The sequence below is a fragment of the Lactuca virosa genome, chromosome 6 (genome assembly GCF_052849685.1).
Source record: "Lactuca virosa cultivar CGN04683 chromosome 6, Lactuca_virosa_CGN04683_v6, whole genome shotgun sequence".
NCBI classification, from domain to species: Eukaryota; Viridiplantae; Streptophyta; class Magnoliopsida; order Asterales; family Asteraceae; genus Lactuca; species Lactuca virosa.
In genome coordinates this window covers 235482147-235499246 of record NC_136431.1, presented here as the reverse complement: position 1 = coordinate 235499246, position 17100 = coordinate 235482147, and positions in this window count along the sequence as shown.

Sequence of the window (17100 nt, the reverse complement as noted above, 5' to 3'; positions counted from 1 at the left end):
ATTAGAAACGAAGATGCCCAAAATGTAACATCCAGACTTTTGGATACATTAAATGTGTGTTTAACCTTGAGACTTATAAAGTGACTCGACGAGTCGTGAGTCCGACTCGCCGAGTAGGGTCGAGTTGCCAGCATGGAATTAATGAGTGGACTCGACGAGTCAGAGAGCTGACTCGCCAAGTAGGTGCTGGGCAGAGAAACCCTAATTTCCCGGGGGTTGGGGCCTATATAAGGGAACTTATAGCCTCATTTGCGGCTCACCTTCACTGAGAGTAAACCCTAACGTCCTTTTGAGCTAGAGAGTGTGAAAGGAGCTAATTTTGGGGTCTTTTGGTACACTTCTTTTGAAGAGGAAGGAAGGATTCATCAAGGAACAAGATGGGGGCCAGTGGATCAGTGTTATTTCGTCCAAGAGCTTCTGGAGAAGGTAAAAAGTTCTCACCTTTCTCCTTGTTGTGATTAGATCTCATGTTTTGATGAATGGGGTTTTCTATAACCTTTTTGTTGAAATATGAGTGCATGGAGTCCCTATCTAGGCCTAGACTTCAGATCTGGACCTTGTGAGGTCCAGAGGGTCCAAAGGCTCAAGCTTTATTCAATCACTTAAAGAGTTATTGTGTTTTGATGCCTTGTTGGAACATGTATTGGCATTATGAGCCTTATATGTCATGTTTGAACGTAAAGCTTGCAGCTTTAAATGACAATCGACCCTTAGGATGGTAGATCTAGTGTTTGGAGTGATAGATCTGCCTTAAATCGTCTGAATGAGGAATCTGATCGAAGGGACTCGCCGAGTCCATGATCTAACTCGACGAGTCGGTGAGGGTTTGTCCAGATGGGTTGGATTGTGCGATAACTCGGCGAGTTGGCGAGACAACTCAACGAGTCAAGGTGGACTTTCGTGATATGACAAAAGAAACAAGGGGAATCGACGAGTCACATAGATGCACTCGGCGAGTCCGGTCAAACATGGACTGTTGACTTGATTTTGACTTCTGTTGACTTTAGGGTTTGGTCATACATTAGTAATGGAGACCATGGAGTGGTAAAATGGTCTTTTACCCCAATCCAAGAGTTAGAAAGAGAAAGAGAGGGAAACCTTGTGGTATTGAGTATGAATAGAGTATTAATTAGAGATATTTGTCTTATGTGATACGCGGAGGCTAGTTCGAGATTTCCGTGTGCGAGATTATTACTTGTTAGCTTTCGAGGTGAGTCTTCTCACTATACTTACCATGAGTGGTATTTGTGTGCGACTGAGATGTCTTATGTGCTTATCTGTGTATTGTGATATCCTACATTATTTCTTTATGATTTATGATGTGTATTACTCAGAGCTTACAGGATTAGGACCGGAGGGTCCATCAAAGTTGTAGGACTGGAGGGTCCCACTGAGACACATTGACCGAAGGGTCTTACAGAGTTATAGCCTCGAGTGGCTAATATGTTGTATGTGGTATATTGGGGAAGTCACTAAGCTTCGTGCTTACCGTGTTATGTGTTATGTGTTTCAGGTTTTTCTCAGGATCATGGGAAGGCACCGGCTCGGTTGTACATACCAGAGAAAGAGTTATGTTTGAGGATCCTAAATTATTAATTAAACAATATAGAGATGCGTTTTGTAAATTAACTAAATGAGATTATGTGAAATGCGCTATGAGAATATTATGATTTTAAAAAGAAATATTTGTTTGGAAATTTATGTTGTTACAAGTTGGTATCAGAGCCTTAGTTTGAGAGATTCGGATGCACCTACGGGTGTGTCTGGACTCAAACTGAGGATTTGAGAAGAATTTTCAAAAGAAAATATTTTCTTAAACAAGTAAGAGTTCTAAGAGAAAAACGAGAAGAAGTAGTGTGTACAATCAGCCAGAGCCCGAACGGTGATTTTGTTGGATATAGTGTCTAAGTCCATAACTATATTTGGTATGTACTTGACCCGACCCGGCATGGTCCATTTGGGTTGCACTTCACCCGAACAATTTATGGATAATTGTTTGAGAATAGTATAAGTTATGATTTATTAATATATTATAAGTCCTAATATATTAATATAAAATCATATTATTTAATTAGTATTGATCTATAATTAATCTAGAATTAATTTAGAGATCAAAAGTATGACTAATTAAATATGGGCTCTTGTATTTATATAGTGTGGGCTAATGCTTATTTGGAATGGGCTAGGCTTGCATGGAAAGTCCATGGATACTCCATAGAGCTTTAACCCATGGATCTCATGGAAATGAAAAGACATGGGTATTAGGGTTTACATGAATGTAACCCTAATCCACCACACTATATAAAGGAGGCTTTGGTTCTTGAAATGACACTAGTTGATGTGTGTAAACCAAGAGGGCCGATTTCAAGAAGTTTGTGACTATTCTCTCAAGTTTCCAAGTTTGTGGTGATTTGTGACTTCCATTTGAGGCATCCACATTATTGGTGCTAGGCTCTAAAACTCCAAGCAATCAACTACTACTACAAGGTAAGTAATTCTACTAGTTTTATTTGATTCAAGTATCCCATGCCATGCTAGTTAGGATAAGAACCTTGGAAAAATAATTATTTGCATGTATCTTAGTCAAACATAGATCCAAGGTTTCTAGGGTTGCATGTACACCATAGGAGTGTTAGAATGCTCAAAACCCATCAGTGGTATCAGAGCCAGGTTTGTTTATTTGATACTTGATGCAAAAAAAAACTTGAAAATCGAAGTTTTGTTCAAAAGCTCGTATCAAAATTTCAAGTTTTGTATATGTACTTACGATTCTTGAAATTTTTGATATGAACATTCATAAACATATGAGTTTAGAAGATCATAGAAGTTATGTGCTAATAATTGATTAGATTAATTCTTGATCTTTATGTGTTTTAATGGAGTCCATAACTAGTTCTTAAGTTATGGATAACCAAAAGTCACATTTATAAATAACCATTAAAAGAACACATAGGTTACAAAAAATGAAGAGTCTTCATTTTTAATAACCATTAACTCATAAGTTATGAGAAATGAAAAGTTTTGAAAGTTTACAAAACTTGCCCTCAAGTTTTGGAACATGTAAAGTCATATTAAAAACTTTAGTTCCAACCCCTAGAATTTTAAAAGTTAAAATTCAACCCTTATACTTTATAATATTATAAGTTTAATAATATTTATATATGTATAAGATCAAGTCGTCTTACCGCTAGTACGCCTCATTCACGAAGCCGGTCTATAAGGGGGGTATAAGGTTGTTGCATATAAAATGGCAACTTAATGGGTGTCCACTCTCACCCACCGCTTCCTTGATCGGTGGAGGGTCGTTAGCCGAACGGGTAGGACAAGGACTTATAAATTCTCATTAAAAGTATAATGATAATACTAAAGTAACTAAACTTTATTGAATTCCCAATCTTAGTTATTTTAGGAAAATGTGAATAAGGTGCTAATCCATGAAATTACACTTTACACTTTGTTTAAGTCGTTAGTGGAGCGTGTGTGGTTAACTGGCACACTAACTTGAACTTAACAAGGTAGGTAAAGGGTGACTTAATGTTTATCATAGTATCGATGGAGCGTGTGTGGTTAACCGGCACATCGATTGAGGGGTAATACATTAAGGGTACCAAGTAATTTGCATGGTTACTTCACACCTTGTTTTGTGATCCTCGGCATCCCAGTCACAAAACTTGAAGGGCACACTCGAGATTGAAACATGCCATTGAAGAAAGTTCAATGAATCTCAAAGAATCTAGGAGTTTCTAAACCAATTAAAACCTAATTAAATATTTCGTTTTTCATGGTGGAAATTGGTGAATCGTCATTCACCTACCTTCAAATATCTTATAGCTTAGATTACGGCATCCCTCTTCTAAGTTATAAAATATTGTGTTTGGTCCTAGCCTTAATATTACATTTGGGTGTTTTGTTAAGGACTATCTCTATATCTAATCTAATCTATTCCCTCTTCTTTTCAGATGTCTTCCAATAACAATGCTTCTGGCTCAAACCCTACTAGCTCCTTCTCTCTCATGAATCATTGTGGGAGAGTCATCTTTGATGGGTCCAACTTTACAGATTGGATCAGAAACATCAGGATGGTCACTCAGTATGAGAACAAAGAATATGTTCTAGACAAGGAGCTGAAGGTACCCGAGCCAACTGCTACTCCTGAAGAGCTTGCTGAATATGAGGTACATGAAAGAGATGCTACAAAAGTGGCATGCATCATGATGGCCACCATGATAGCCAAGCTCCAAAAGTCCTATGAGGACTATTATCCTTTTGAGATGCACCGGGACTTGATGGACCGCTACCATCAAAGTGCTCGTCAAGAGCGATATGAAATAATCTCCTCCATGATAACAACCCGAATGAAGGATGGTGAACCCATCACGGGCCACATGCAGAAAATGCAAAGGTATGTGGACCGTTTACTGAAGCTGAATGTGAACTTCCCTGAGGAGTTAGCAATAGACATCATTTTGCACTCCTTGCCATCGTGTTATGATCAATTCCGCATGACATATCACATGAACAAGGAAGAAGTCACCCTCAGCAAACTTCAAGGACTCTTGAAGACCGCCGAAAGTGGTCTAAAGGGTAAGTCGGTTGTTACTACTCCTACTCCTACTCCAACTGCGGCCAATGTCTTGGCAATCGGGCATGGCAAAGGGAAGAAGAGAAAGAACCCTTCTAAGGGTACCAAGGGTAAGACCCTTGAAGGCTCCTCTTCAAGCAAAACCAAGAAAGGTTTTGTCACTCCTTCTGCTAACCCTAATGAGGCTGAATGCTTCTATTGTCATGAAAATTCGCACTGGAAGCGAAACTGCCCAAAGTACCAGCAAGATTTGAAGGATGGGAAAGTAAAACCCAACCATGCAGGTATATACACTATATTGTCTAATAACTTACCTCATTCTACGTCTTGGGTCCTTGATACAGGTTGTGGTATTCACATATGTTGTGATTTGCAGGGACTAAAAAGAAGTGAGAATGTGGAGCAGGGAAAGATAAACTTGATCATGGGAAACAGGAAAGCTTCACCTGTCACCAAGATAGGAGTTTATTCCTTAGTGCTAAATAGTGGGTTTACATTAGATTTGAATAAATGTTATTATTCGCCAGAAATGGCAAGAAATGTTATTTCCTTTCATGCATTGTATAAACAAGGTTTTACCTTTTATTTTGATAATAATAATGGTAGTATTGATGCTTTCTTTAATAATGTTCTTTATTTTAAAGCATTACCTTGTGATGGCGTGTATGAAACTGTATTTGTTGTAGATAATCTAGGAAATAATGTATTGTGTATTAACTCTTCCACTAGCTTAGATAAAGCATCCTTATGGCATTGTCGTCTTTGACATGTAAGCAAGAAACGCATAGGCCAACTCTAAAAGGATGGAGTCTTGGAGTCATTTGACCTAAAGTCAGATGATAGTTGTGAATCTTGTTTGCTTGGTAAAATGACAAAGTCACCTTTTACTGGCACTTGTGCTAAGGGTGAAGGTTTGTTGGACCTCATACACACGGATGTGTGTGGACCCTTCAGAACCGCCACAAGAGATGCTAATCGGTTCTATGTGACTTTTACTGATGATTTTAGTAGATATGGATATGTCTACCTAATCAAGCATAAGTCAGAAACCTTTGAGAAATTCAAAGAGTTTAAGCAAGAAGTGGAGAATCAGTTGGGCAGGAACATTAAGATGCTTCAATCCGATCGTGGTGGTGAGTATCTTAGTACTGAGTTCCTTGACTATCTTAAGAATTGTGGGATTGTCTCACAATTGACACCTCCTAGGACACCACAGTTGAATGGTGTAGCTGAGAGGCACAATCGGACCTTGTTGGACATGGTTCGTTCCATGATGAGTCGAGCTTCGCTACCAATCTCATTTTGGGGGTATGCCTTAGAGACTGCCGCCCATATCCTTAATCTAGTCCCTACAAAGAAGGTTGCCAAAACACCTCACGAGGTGTGGACTGGAAAAGTTCCCAATCTAGACCACATCAAGATTTGGGGTTGCGAGGCTTTCATGAGATGCGAGACTCACGATAAGCTCGAACCCCAAACTGAAAGGTGTATTTTCATCGGTTACCCATAGAAATCCTTTGGTTACATCTTCTACAGACCCAGTGATAATGTGGTCTTTGTAGCAAGAAGAGGATTCTTTCGAGAGAGAGAATTCATGAGCCAAGGAGACAGTGGGAGGCAAATTGACATTGAGGAAATTCAAGAGTCAAGTGGTGAAGGAACCTCAAACCCTAGCCCTCAACCTAAGGAGGAAACTCTTGTTGAGCCGACTGAAGAATCTATACCTCTGAGGCGTTCCACCAGAGTTAGGAATGCACCTGAGCATTATTATGGTTTTCATATTACTGCAGAAGGTGAGACACTTATCAGTGATAACACACTGATAAATCTGGATGACCCTAACAGCTACACGGAAGCCATGGCAGGCCCTGAGGCTGCTAAATGGAAAGAGGCTATGGATAGCGAGATACAGTCCATGTATGACAATCAAGTTTGGAACTTGGTTGACAATGTACCTGATCATAAGATAGTTGGGTGCAAATGGATCTTCAAGAAGAAAACCGACATGGATAGTAATGTACACACTTATAAGGCACGACTGGTTGCAAAGGGTTATTCTCAAACTCCGGGAGTTGATTATGATGAGACCTTTTCACCAGTGGCCAAGATTAAGTCTATTAGGGTTCTGTTAGCCATTGTTGCATTTCATGATTATGAAATATGGCAAATGGATGTCAAAACCGCTTTCCTTAACGGAAAGTTTGCTGAAGATGTTTACATGGTTCAGCCAGAGGGTTTTGTCAGTACAGAGTACCCCAGTAGAGTGTGTAAGCTCGAGAAATCCATTTATGGATTAAAACAGGCACCTCGCAGATGGAATCTTTGCTTTGATGAGAAAATCAAAGAATTTGGATTTTCAAGGAGTGAAGATGAATCTTGTGTCCATATCAAGGCTAGTGGGAGTATAGTCAGCTTTTTAGTACTGTATGTGGATGACATACTACTCATAGGAAATGCCATCCCAACCCTGCAGGAAGTAAAGTCCTGGCTTGGGAAGTGTTTCGCTATGAAGGACCTTGGAGAAGCTGCCTATATCCTAGGGATAAGGATTTTGAGAAACAGGAGTAAAAGACTAATTGGACTTAGTCAAAGCACCTATGTGGACAAAGTGTTGAAAAGGTTCAACATGCATAACTCCAAGAAAGGAGAGTTACCCATCCAGAGTAACGCCAGATTGAGTAAGTGTTGGGTTATGAGCATTCTAACACTCCTAAGTGTACATGCAACCCTAAATACCTTGGATCTATGTTTCTCTATTATACATACAATTATGAACATCCAAGGTATTATCCTAATCTAGCATACAAAATCATAAATATAACAAGATAGAATACATACCTCTTTGATGTAGAATGTCTTCATAAAGCTTGAGTGCCTAGTGCCCCAAGTGTGACACCTCAAATGGTTCACACAACACCAAATACACTTGGAATAACTTGAGAGAAACTTGAACACTCCTTGAAATCGTCTAGCCCTCACACTCACACATTAGTGCACGATTTCTTGAGCCATGGGATTCTTTTATATGGTGGCTATTAGGGTTACACCATGTAACTCATAGCTTTACCCATTCCTTATGCTCCATGGATTTTAACCTCCATGGAGTATCCATGGGTCACCCCATGGACTTAGTCCAACATAAGGAATCTTGGATCACAAGCCCACATATATAAGAATGAATGATTTACACAATCAACCCATATATTTAATTAGTCTCCTTTTGATCACTTAATTAATTCCAAATTAATTCTTGATCAATACTAATTAAATAACCTTATTAATATATTATAACTTATAATATATTAACCAACCTTAAGTGTTATTTCTCTCATTATAGTCTATCCAAATGCATGATGCCATGCAACCCAAATGGACCATGCCGGGTCGGGTCAAGTCTTACCAATTATAGTTATGGACTTAGACATTAATCCAACAGTCTCCCACTTGGATAAGTCTAAAACTATTATTACGTATGACTTCAGGAACCGATCAGCAATCGTAGCTCTTAAAAGCTTCTGTCGAACTCTGATCTTGTCGATGAACTCTGACCTTTGTCAATGACTTGTCCATTAGATAAGGGATCATATATTCCTCCATTCTAGATATCATATGGACTGAGACATGGATTATCAATCATTCTCTCTGTCCATTTGTTGTTTCCCGATTTCCGATTCATGATGACTGACTGATTGAACAAATCAAACCAGTCCTGGCTTGGCCAAGCACTCACATGTATCATCTTTAAATCATCGAGGGGCCCACAAATATCGCTTTTATCCCGAAGGTAAAAGGAATGGATAAACTTCGACTCATATGGCTTGTTCTACTACTTGTTGAATCATACACAAAGGCACGTTTTATAACATCGAGTTACCAATGCGTTTTCGTGCAATCAATGTATAACCAACTCATAGTAACAACTCATATCTCTAGGTTTGAAGAATATAAGATATTATCATCTCATGATCACTCGTGATAAAATCCATGAAGTGATTCAAATGAGCGCGGGTTGGATCCAATACTCAGAACTTATGAGCACTCATGAGTGTTGTAGCACCACTTTGTCCACCAACTTGGACCTCTACAAACCAACCCATGACAGTCTTGATTCATATCTACTTCCAACATATGACCGACTGTGGATGGTTTGAATAACTTAATCATTCAGGAAGAGCGACTTAGTTATTCTGGAAGTCAAAACATGCAAAGTGAAACACAAGAATAAATGAATCAAATATGGTATCAAACCCTATGAATATAAATAAACACTTTTATTTATCACCATACTGATTACTCATTATTCATTGTTTCGGTTTTATCAACTTTATACTTGAATTAAAAACACTAGTTGTCCCATGCTCCAAGCATGTACACTATGTTTTTCTTAAACAATAGCTTTGCCATACACCAAGTATGCACTCTATGTTTGTCTATGATCCTTACTTTGTGAAATAAACCAATTGAACATAATTTCAATGATTCTAATTTCACACTCCCAAATCCTTATCGAAAAATGTGAGAATTTCAAATTCCTATCATTTATCGAAATTTGTTTAGATTTTAAACTTATATGCACTGACCCTCCTGTAATGAATATGTACAAAGTCACAAAGACTTGTCAACAGTCATTATAAGGTATTCCAATGGAGATCAACTCCATGGAAACTAAGGCTCATATTCAAAGTACATTGCTTTGGACATGCTTCTTGCATTAAGTTTTCTAATCTTACACAGGTTGAATAATTTCTAACTTTGAAACATTTCCATATTCCATTTTGACTATCACTTCTGAACAAGAGTTGCCTCCTTTCAGATTATGTCAATATGGTCCTTCCAGAATTAACATTATACTTCCAACTGTCCTTGAGCAACCAATCTTTGGTAAACCTTAGATTGTTTTTGACAATTGCTTAATCATTTTAGTCATATCCAATTCTAGACCTTTTCCCTTCATAATGCCCCAGGCATTTGGAAAATTTTAGAAAGGATGAATATAGCACATGTAATCGATCCTATATCCGAAGCATATGGGACACGATTCATGATGTCTCACATAAAGACTAAACCAGTCTTTTGCTATAATATTTCCATTTCAATTTGCCAAGTTTTCAAAATTCAGATTATGAAAAGGGATGCCGTAATCATAATCGAATTTTAGAACGCAAATAATGGACCCATATATAGAATTTCCTTATGTTGAGCCATTCCGACATGAAATTCATATATATATCCTTGATTAAATACGATTAAAATCTCAATCTAAGCTTTTAGAATTGAAATGAAGTATAATTTCCTCTCCCTTAATTATAGCAAAACAACTTTTTCAACCCCTGCAACCTCACAAATTGAAACTTTTGTTTTCTATAATTAACATTGCTAACTTGCAACCTTTGTCATAATTATCATGCTCCCACTAACATGATGATTATTAGCATAACACTTATGCTCCCACTAGCTTTGACATGTACTCAGAAATCAGCTGACTTTCTTACCAAAGTTCAGATTTCTGATACTAGATTGTTTTGATAAAACTTTATCAAAATCATACACCTCTCTTAGATAGCTCACATGTGTGTCTAAACAATTTTAGAACTATGAAAAGGGATGCCGTAATCATAGTCTCAATTGTTTAGACCTTTGCCACTTCTCACAAGTCCATGTTAGTGTGCCGGTAAACCATACACGCTCCACTAACGACTTTGAGAATGCAAATATCACAATTGCTATCTAGCTAAAATCTACTTAGTGAAAGTGTTTCCTCACCATCATTTTCATGAATCGGAGAGAAACCTTATGACACTTAGATTTAATAGTGTATGTGTTCTTATCCATGTGAATTTGTCAAAACCATAATCACAAGACAAGGTTAGTGACAAATCCAAACTCATATTGATTAAACTTGTGCAATCTTAAATTCTTGCCATTCGGCAGCTCAGGTGTCTGCCATTGCTTCCAAGTAGTTGTGCAAGCAATTGAGAACTCTCAGAACTCCTATGCAAAGCCAACTTGAATAGGCACAAAAATTTCAACACGATAGGTTATAAACCTCAAGTCGTGTGCTAGTGAAGGACTTTAGGTTTTATTCTTGATTAAGTCTTGAAACTTTCAAGAGCTTTAAGACTCCCACTGTCCTCTTGACATATAAGACTCCCTTGTCAAATATTCAAGAGATAGTGCGGATTATTTATCAAGACTAACACTTTAAACAATTGGCCTAAGTTGGTCTCTGTTTTATCCAAAACATCACAACTTACCAATTTCAAATGTACAAGAGTAGATAACCTTTTACTCTTACATTTGACTTGTGTTAACAAACCCTCTTTAAGATATGTCACTCAAGTTACAATCTTGGTGTATGACTCTAAGAATTGTTTTGAAACGAAGTATGACTCATCTTTTTGATTTAACCATTTCAACAATTCATGACTCCTCTTCTTAATCATAAGAATGCAGTAAGATGACTTTAGAGGACCAATTGTGATATGGTATCTTAATCATTAAGATGATCATAAACATGATACTAAAGTACTCTCCCATATTTTCAGATTTGAGAAACTTTTATCTTTCTGCCATACTTTGATTCTTCTTATTCGTTCTGTCTCACATTGAAACTTCTCCAATGCTACAGACTTATACTTAAACTTATAAGTATAACCATATTTACTAAACTTAAGTAAATCATGACGAATAGTCTTCTTGATCTTTTGTGGTGGACTTGACCAGTGCACAAGAATGTGTACTCGATCCCTTAGTCCTTTCCTTATTCACATAAGGAATCAGTCTTAATTTTCCAAGCTGAAAGTTCTCATTCATCATACTATACAACTTGCATGATTCCAAGTTTCGGTCCAATTGAACCTTGGGTGATGAGAATCTTTCCTTATTTGGTAATATTAGACACTACCACAACCGAAAGAATCAAATCAATTTTTCCAATATTGCTATCAATGGAATCTTATAAGCAACAACTTTTCACAAATGCCATTGTAAGGATACTTAAAATAAATAAAATCAAAACCTTTTTTCTTTTATTTTAAAACTTTGCGGAAAAACTTATCCTTACAATCCATATGAAAACCTTGTTGTTATCTATTCCTAAGCAATATAAATATCATAACTCTTAAGTAATAGCCCAAAATTCTGATCACCGAACCATGCGATTGAAATCCATCTTCGCGATCAGAATCAGCATGTACTTAATAGAGTTAGACAATGGACTTTACCTGAAGTAGAGCCAAACTTATTGACTTTAACATCCTTAGGTAAATTTGGCAGCTTCGTAACCAATGCCCCTTCCTTTGGCAATAGTTACCTATGGACCCTTGATAATGGGACTATCTCAGACTTCGCCTCTCTCTTTACCATTGGGTCAACCGAGTTGACTATGGCCGATCCCTTTCCATTGGGAAGAGAGAGCTTTACTGGATATCCAATATCATCATTGTCAATGTCCATAGCGTTTTAGGAAGTTGATCTTAGCAAATAGATAAGATCATTAAGGGTCTTGTCTTAGTCTGTTTCATAGGATTCCCAAAAGAACTCACTATGTGACTTAGAAAGTAGTTGAGCCACCAACTTTCTCAAGACTTTGACACCCAACTCTCCCGGCTTGTCAATATGTGACTACATCTCCAACATGTGATCACACCTAGACCTTGCCTTGCCAATAGGGCTTGAGTGACCTTAAACTTTTTAGGAACTTGTGGGTTAGGGAGAATAATTGGAGGAGGTGAAAGAAGTATGATATCCATGGGACACCATCTTCATTTAGGAAAGCTTGTTTCAAGAGATTTGGGAAGATCATAATTGTCTAGACCAGACATCTTTTTGGGAGATATTCAAGATAGTTGATTTAAAGTCCTTAATATGACACCCAATATGAAATATTAAGGCTAGGACCATACAAACTATTTTATAACTTAGAAGAGGGATGCCGTAATCCAAGCTATAAAATATTTGAAGGTAGGTGAATGACGATTCACCAATTTCCACCATGAAAAACGAAATAATTTATTAGGTTTTAATTGGATTTGAAAGTCCTAGATCTTTGAGATTCATTGAACTGTTCAAAGGCATGTTTCAATCTCGAGTGTGCCCTTCAGGTTTTGTGACTGGGATGCCGAGGATCACAAAACAAGGTGTGAATAACCATGCAAATATACTTGGTACCCTTAATATTTACCCCTTAATCAGTGTGCCGGTTAACCACACACGCTCCACCGATACTATGATAAATATTAAGTTACCCTTTGCCTACCTTGTTAAGTCCAGGTTAGTGTGCCGGTTAACCACACACACTCCACTAACGACTTAAGCAAAGTGCAAAGTGTAATTTCATGGGTTAGCACCAAATTCACATTTTCCTAAGTAACTAAGATTGGGTATTAATAAGAGTTTAGTCACTTAGTATTTATCATTAATACTTTTAATGAAAGGATAATTATAGTCCTTGTCCTACCCGTTCGGCTAACGACCCTCCACCAGTCAAGGAAGCGGTGGGTGAGAGTGGACACCCATTAAACTGCCATTTTATAGGCAGTAACCTTATACCCCCCTTATAGACCGGCTTCGTGAATGAGGCCTACTAACGGTAAGACTGACTTTACTCTTATACATATATATAAATATTATTAACTTATAATATTATAAAGTATAAGGGTTGAATTTTAACTTTTAAAATTCTAAGGGCTAACTTGGAATTAAAGTATTCATAAGTGAAAACTTTTCAAATTCCAAAACTTGAGGGCAAGTTTTGAAACTATTCAAAACTAATTAATTCCATAACTTATGAGTTTAAAGTAGTTTTAATTAAAAAAAAAAAAAAAACTCTTCAAGTTCCATAACTTGAGGACAAGTTATGGAAGACTTTAAACTAATTAATAAAAAAAAATAACTTTTTTTTTATTGTAACTTATGGAACTAATTAAGGTTACACTTTTTTTTTGTTTAATTTAATGAAGAGACTCTTGAACCTCCATAACTTGAGGACAAGTTATGGAGTCATAAAACCATTTAATTAGAACTAGACTCTTCATTTTGTAACCTTTGCCAACTTTTATAAGTTTTATGATTCTTAAATGCGACTTTTCATATAACTTGAGGACAAGTTACAAAAACACACTTTGGAATCAACTCTTAGATTAAAATGGATTGAAAACAACTATTTCACACAACTTTTCTATTAATCTAAGAACCTCATAAGAACAAGATAATTCAAATCATCAATCTTCAAGAAATTAGCATGAACATACAAACTAATACAAATCTTGAAATTATGACAATTATCTTAGAAATTGGATTAGCATGAACATTACCACATCAAAAACAAGTTTATAAGTCCAAAAACATCTTAGGGTAATGTTCCTAGTCCAATTCCAGCCAAAACAATCGAATATATGCATCCAACTCGATTTTTCAGCTACTTTTGCAAGTATAACAAGAAAACAAGCCTAGGCTCTGATACCACTGTTGGGTTATGAGCATTCTAACACTCCTAAGTGTACATGCAACCCTAAATACCTTGGATCTATGTTTTCTCTATTATACATACAATTATGAACATCCAAGGTATTATCCTAATCTAGCATACAAAATAATAAATATAACAAGATAGAATACATACCTCTTTGATGTAGAATGTCTTCATGAAGCTTGAGTGCCTAGTGCCCCAAGTGTGACACCTCAAATGGTTCACACAACACCAAATACACTTGGAATAACTTGAGAGAAACTTGAACACTCCTTGAAATCGTCTAGCCCTCACACTCACACATTAGTGCACGGTTTCTTGAGCCATGGGATTCTTTTATATGGTGGCTATTAGGGTTACACCATGTAACTCATAACTTTACCCATTCCTTATGCTCCATGGATATTAACCTCCATGGAGTATCCAAGGGTCGCCCCATGGACTTAGTCCAACATAAGGAATCTTGGATCACAAGCCCACATATATAAGAATGAATGATTTACACAATCAACCCATATATTTAATTAGTCTCCTTTTGATCACTTAATTAATTCCAAATTAATTCTTGATCAATACTAATTAAATAACCTTATTAATATATTAGAACTTATAATATATTAACCAACCTTAAGTGTTATTTCTCTCATTATAGTCTATCCAAATGCATGATGCCATGCAACCCAAATGGACCATGCCGGGTCGGGTCAAGTCTTACCAATTATAGTTATGGACTTAGAAATTAATCCAACAGTAAGACACAAAGCCCTAGTACTGAGGCTGAGATAGCAGAAATGAGTCGAATACCTTATGCTTCAGCTGAAGGATCGATCATGTATGCTATGACGTGTACTCGACCTGATGTAGCCTTTGCTTTGAGCATGGTTAGCAGGTATCAGGGGAACCCTAGAAAGGCACACTGGACTGCGGTAAAGAATATCCTCAAGTACCTACGGAGGACTAAGGACTGGGTCCTTACCCTCGGTGGCAGTGAGGACTTGAGAGTTGTAGGGTACAGTGATGCTAGCTTTCAGACTGACAGGGATAATTTCCGCTCTCAGTCGGGCTGGGTCTTTACTGTAAACGGAGGGGCAATTACTTGGAAAAGTTACAAGCAGGAGACAATGGCTGATTCCACTTGTGAATCAGAGTATATAGCAGCAAGCGAGGCAGCAAAGGAGGCTATATGGCTAAAGAACTTCATCGGAGACCTTGGAGTTGTACCAGCTATAAAGGAGCCAACGAAGATTTTCTGTGACAGCAATAGTGCGGTTGCCTTAGCCAAGGAACCAAGAGATCATGGGAGATCCAGACACATTGACAGAAAATATCACTTCATTAGACATCGAATAGAAGAAGGAATCCTCGTGGCAAAGAGGGTATCATCGGATGAGAACCCAGCAGATCCCCTCACGAAGGGACTGACTCGGGCTAAGCATCTCCAGCATGCTCGGAGCATAGGGCTGAAGGATGATATTAATTTTAGTAGTTAGATAATCTTGAAATTTGTAAAATGTAATTGACATTTGATGATAAATAAAAGCTGTTATTTATGAGTAAAGTGTTGCTATCTCTTGTCAATCGTTTACTATTATTTCTTTTTTGCATGTTTTGACTTCCAGAATAATTATGTTATGGTTTATATCATATTATTCAAACTCTCCACAGTTGGTCATATGTTGGAAGTAGATATGAATCAAGACTGTCATGGGTTGGCTTGTAGAGGTCTAAGATGTTAGACAAAGCGGGGCTACAACACTCATGAGTGCTCATAAGTTCTGAGTATTGGATTCAACCCACGCTCACTTGTATCACTTCATGGAATTTATCTCGAGTGATCGTGAGACGGTAATATCATATAAGTCTTCAAACCTAGAGATATGATTTGTTGCCTATGAGTTGGTTATGCATTGATTGCACGAAAACGCATTGGTAACTCGATGTTATAAACCGTGCTTTTATGTGTAATTCAACAAGTAGTAGAGCAAACATATGAGTCGAAGTTTATCTATTCCTTCTAGGATTAGAAGCGATATCTGGGCCCCTCGATGATTTTGTTTTGACCTATGTACCGAGCCCGGTCAGAACTAAATTGATGTGTTCAGTTAAGTTCTATGTTAAACAAATCGGAAATCGGGAAACAAATGCTGGACAATAAGCAAGACCATGTTCCATGTATTTGTCCGGCTGATATCTAGAACAGAGGATTATATGATCACTTATCTAAAATGGCGCTTCATAGTTCAACAGAGTTTAAAGAGCTACGATTGCTGATCGGTTCCTGAAGTCATACTTGCAACTATAGTTATTAGACTTATCCAAGTGGGAGACTGTTGGATATAGTGTCTAAGTCCATAACTATATTTGGTATGTACTTGACCCGACCCGGCATGGTCCATTTGGGTTGCACTTCACCCGAACAATTTATGGATAATCGTTTGAGAATAATATAAGTTATGATTTATTAATATATTATAAGTCCTAATATATTAATATAAAATCATATTATTTAATTATTATTGATCTATAATTAATCTAGAATTAATTTAGAGATCAAAAGTATGACTAATTAAATATGGGCTCTTGTATTTATATAGTGTGGGCTAATGCTTATTTGGAATGGGCTAGGCTTGCATGGAAAGTCCATGGATACTCCATGGAGCTTTAACCCATGGATCTCATGGAAATGAAAAGACATGGGTATTAGGGTTTACATGAATGTAACCCTAATCCACCACACTATATAAAGGAGGCTTTGGTTCTTGAAATGACACTAGTTGATGTGTGTAAACCAAGAGGGCCGATTTCAAGAAGTTTGTGACTATTCTCTCAAGTTTCCAAGTTTGTGGTGATTTGTGACTTCTATTTGAGGCATCCACATTATTGGTGCTAGGCTCTAAAACTCCAAGCAATCAACTACTACTACAAGGTAAGTAATTCTACTAGTTTTATTTGATTCAAGTATCCCATGCCATGCTAGTTAGGATAAGAACCTTGGAAAAATAATTATTTGCATGTATCTTAGTCAAACATAGATCCAAGGTTTCTAGGG